We start from the raw sequence: 5,315 nt of genomic DNA, 5'->3' as shown, positions 1-5,315 counted from the left end.
GGGTCTTGAAAGAGTCGAGATGGGTCAGAGAGAAACTGTTGATTTTCTCTGACCCACCTCTTCCTCCGCTCTAGACTTCTCTTAGCGTCAGATAGTATACGTATTCTGTCAATAATATGCTGCCTGATGGTCAGCAGCTTTGACTTGTTAAGTGTGTGATAACGGGTCCGGAGTTCGCGCGCGAACTTTCGAACCTTGGCGGTAAAATTCCTGCCAGATGTGATATAGTCAATCACACATTGAATGTGGGACGCGTACTGTCTTGCCCAGCCTATCTTTATGGCAAGTTGATGCATTCGTCTTTTGGTCTTATGATCAGCCGTTGGTTTTGTTTCACGGTTCACATCGGCCAAAGCTCTCGCTGCATTATACACACAGTAATTGATAGCCCAGCGGTCGGATTCACCGGAAAAATGTCCACAATGCTCGTCATCCATTTCAGTCAGATCTTTAGGCTTGAGAGAAACCTTGTTGCTGATGTTTCTCCGAGTCGTAGAACATCGCTCTTCTTCTATTTGATGCCTGCCCGCGGTTGGTCTTAGTGTCGTCTCTCTTTCTCTGTCGCCGGCTTGTTCTAGCTTTGGTAGAGTAGGCGTTCCGCTTACATAGCCCCTTTTATGGAGTAGTTGAGCATGGTTTCGCAGACGTTGCTGCGAAAAGGGCGATAGCTCCGGGTGTTTCTCGCAACACAGAGCATGCAGCCGTGCCATGTAACCCCGTTCACGGGCTACACTCGCATCGTAGAACTCTAGCAAGCCGTGATTCAGTTGCTCCGTCCACCCAAAGGTCGCGAGATCCCGCCGATCCATCGCATTGAATCCATTTTCATTGGCTCTCCCAGCTCTAGATTGGTCGGCATTGTTGGCCGACCCATTGTCGGGAGCCCTGCGCATTCTGTTGTTTTGAACCGCACTTAATGCAACTATGTTTGGTGTTGTCATTGTTGTTCCCACGAGAAGCTAGTGAAAGGGGTTCGTCCATCTTTGTAGGGCCCCGCATGCAAGGATAAGGCTGCGTACTCAGAGAGGTCGCCCGGTATCCCAGAGTCACCGTTCTAGACACCTCACCCAGGTGCCATTCAGCTTTCGGCACGGTTTTCACACCTCCGCTTGGGGGTTAATTCCTTCGGAACCACCCCTGGACAATTGTCCGCGACTGCCTATTTATTTTTATAACCATATTCATCAGAAACCCTTGGTACAGGGACCCTCTATCTTCAAATCAAATGGCCATCACGAGTATATGGGCGAGTAGGGAGCACCATGTTTCTATCAACTGAATTACTATTGCATTGTGACTCTGTATTTCTCTCTGACAAAGGTATAACAACAAATTAAAAACAATTTAGTGGTAATTTCAAATTATAAATAATGAAACCTAACATGTTTTACTGAATAAATATAAATTAAACTAGTTTTTAAGTGGAAAAGTTCAATTAAACAAATAATTAAGAAACCTAACCATCATGCACCTGTTCTTACTATCACATTATAACATTCGCAGGGAATTGGGAAAAATCCCGCCACTACGTTGCAGTTTGATTAAAGTAAATATTTAGTCCAAAAATGTATGATTCTTACTTTATTTTTTAATATTTGACAAGATTTCAAGGTTCACATCACATGATTAGTTGTTTTCACGCACTCCGTTGTACCGACTTAAATATACATGTATATTAATTTCATAATACGATAGTATATGGAAATTAATTTACGGTATATGCAAATGACTTTACTCACATGTGAAATAAATTTCGGATACATTTTTTTAACAGTCTTGTTAAAATAGCTGTTTTCCTTTCTGACTCTTAAACTATACGTGTAAGAAGACACTTGCTTAAGATCCTCAGGCAAGCAAAACGTTAGCGACATTATTTATTTTCTTTGCTTTTTCAAGCCATTCATAGGAATATTACTTTTGCTTATTTGATTATACAACTTCTAATAATTCTAAATTGGGAATTAGGACTCAACTTTTGGATTTTGAAGAAAACAAAGAATGCTAATATTCCTATGTTCATATTAAAATTGCATATTATGGAAATTTAAAAAAAAAATACATTAAAAATAGGTGTAAACAATAAAGAAAAGGGAAAAAACAAAATCAATGAATAATGAAAATCAATCACTATACTAACGATTTCCTACTTGAGGTTCATTTATTGAGCTTTTTTAATCATGTGAATAAAGTCAGTACCCATTAAGTTTTCTTAAAAGCTTGTCTGTCCTTTTCTTTAAATTACGGATCATGTATGCTAGTTTTTAGCTAAAGAACCCCGCACCAAATGTACAGTAAAATGGCCACCGGCTGAAAATTCTAAAAAAATTTTTTTTTGTATTTTCGACACCTGCAAAGCAATAATTCGAAGGAAAAAAGTAAGAAAAATCGACAGTTTTTTTACAAACAATTGTCAAAGTTTCAATTTTTACATGTATTTTAATAGAAAAATGCTGACTTTCGTGAAAAGTTTTTTTGTTCTTAAACTAATAGTTGGATTTGGTTCAAACTTCCACATTTTTACAATCATTCCTACCAAAACAAAATGTTCATATCCAAGATCTAGAAAGATAAACGGTTTATGGGGTATACACCATGATATAAGGGTGTTTTCATACCTCAAACACCCAAGTATGGAAATTATCATTTCTTAGTAACTAAAGTCACTAGGTATTTTTTATTCAATTACTAGGGTATGAAATAACTTTCAGATAAGTAGAGGAAGTGTGCATGTCAAAGGGTTTTTTAATCATCCCTTATTTAGAGAAGCAGAGAAATTAACTTTTCGTAAGGAATAAATCACCAAAGATCATGCTTATAAAATCGCATTAAAACATATGCAGGCAGCCTTATTTATCAGGATTTGCAGTAGAATTTATTTTCAGGGTCATTTAATCATCCCCTAATTATTGAACCAAGGAAATCGGTATTTAAACGGGATAAGGTACCAGAGATTTTTTATTATAACATTGATGAACAGAATCACTTTAAAATATATACAGGTAGCATTTTTTATTAGGATTTGCATTACAATTTAATTACAGGTTCATTTAATCATCCCCTGATTATTAAATTAAGGAAATCGATATTTTAAACGGGTTAAAGTAACAAAGATTTTTTATCATAACATTGATGAACAGAATCACCTTAAAATATATACAGGTAGGGTTTTTTTAAGCAGAATGTGCATAAGAATTTATTTTCAGGGTCGTCTAATCACTCCCTATTTATAAAAACCCAAGGAAATCGATAATTTAAAAGGATAAAGTACCAGAGATTTTTTATAATAACATTGATGAACAAAATCACTTTAAAATATGTACAGGTAGCGTTTTTTAGCTTGATTTTCATTAGAATTTATTTTTAGGGTCATTTAATCATACCCTAATTATTGAAAAGTTAATTTCTCTGCTTCTCTAAATAAGGGATGATTGATCAACCCCTTGACATGCACACTTCCTCTATTTATCTGAAAGTTATTTCATACCCTAGTAATTGAATAAAAAATACCTAGTGACTTTAGTTACTAAGAAATGATAATTTCCATACTTGGGTGTTTGAGGTATGAAAACACCCCTATATCATGATGTATACCCCATAAACCGTTTATCTTTCTAGATCTTGGATATGAACCTTTTGTTTTGGTAGGCATGATAGTAAAAATGTGCAAGTTTGAACCAAATCCAACTATTAGTTTAGGAGAAAAAAAACTTTTCACGAAAATCAGAATTTTTCTATCAAAATACATGTAAAAATTTAACTTTGACAATTGTTTGTAAAAAAACTGTCCATTTTTCTTACTTCTTTCGTTCGAATTATTGCTTTGCAGGTTCGAAAATACAAAAAAATTTTTTTTAGAATTTTGCACCCTTGGCCATTTTACTGTACATTTGGTGCGGGGTCCTTTACGTATAATTTTCTCAATTTTGACCCTATATACTTTTGCTTCTTCCAGTTCTCATGTGGACGGTGATGACTTCATGATAGGCAATCTGAGTCAGGATTACATCGACACGAGGTTATATAAGAGTTTCCTAAAATGCTCTAAAAACTTACTGCTCAAGGCATTTCAAATTCAAAAGCTACTGTACACTATGCATAAGATGAAGCCAAATAATACGTTGTATTTTTATTGACTCATCAGATGGGCCAAATCAACATCATTAAAAATATTATTTTAAGTGCAAAAGGATCAGATTACGTACTTTAGTAAGTTTTGCGATGCCTTGCTACATAAACACACAAACAAAGGCAATTAGAAAAAAAGTAAAATCACGTTTTTACATGACTTTTGGCTATACCCAAATTTTATTATTTCACAATCACTACCTTTTCAGAAAATATTTACTTATCGTCTGCTATTGCGGATTCTGAGTATGTCAAATGTATTGCTGTCCTTATAAAAATCATTATTAAAGAGTTTGAACACTAAAATATGAAAGGATATCAGTTGTTCGATTCGTTCTCGGAAAAAAGAGAGATCCTTATTTTACGTGTAAAACGTAATCAATCAATCGTTTTGAAAACGATCAGCATCATGATGTATCAGAGCGAGATACGCAATATTCGGTAATCAAGAACTTCCGATCGACTAGATTATAGGGCATCGGAAGCCTACCCCAGCAGTTCTAGGAATTCCTAAACCGGGGGTTCGTCAACCGGGGATGTGGTTTATTAGAAATGAAAATTATACTAAAAATATTTACGTAAAGCTATTTCGTTGAGATTATCTACACTGTTAGAAAAATCTGTATGAGGTTCAATATACATGTGTATGAAACAAATATGCACTACCGCTACTCGAAATGTAACATAAATTGGTGTAGTCAATTTAGTATACATGTGTATTAAATTTAATATACAGGTCAGTACAGCAATGTGCGTAAAAACTCAACCTGCTTTTCATTCTTTTAAATCTTCTCAAATATCCTCAATTAAATTAATAATCTATAATTCGTCGACTCAGAAAGAGGGTATCATGTTTTATTATTTAGAATCGAAAATTACAGCTAAACTTATTTTAAATTCGTGAAAAATGAAATTATACGCTTTTTCTCGCAAGTGATTAACATGAATGTATATGAAATTTAATATACGCGCTCTTAATAGCGATTTCATAGGCTTAATATATTAATTTTCATACATATTTGTATATTAAAGTTAATATTATTTTTAACAGTGTACCTGTATAACTTTACAAAGAAAATAAATATGAAACCTGCGTAATAAGAAAGTATAGTGCTATTTGAAGATTGGGAGCGTTCACATATGAAGGCACGCTTCATTTCAAGATCCCCCCCCCCATTGCTCCGTACCCT

The sequence above is a fragment of the Belonocnema kinseyi genome, chromosome 5 (assembly GCF_010883055.1).
Source record: "Belonocnema kinseyi isolate 2016_QV_RU_SX_M_011 chromosome 5, B_treatae_v1, whole genome shotgun sequence".
In the NCBI taxonomy this organism is placed as follows: domain Eukaryota; kingdom Metazoa; phylum Arthropoda; class Insecta; order Hymenoptera; family Cynipidae; genus Belonocnema; species Belonocnema kinseyi.
This window is presented reverse-complemented; position numbering follows the sequence as displayed.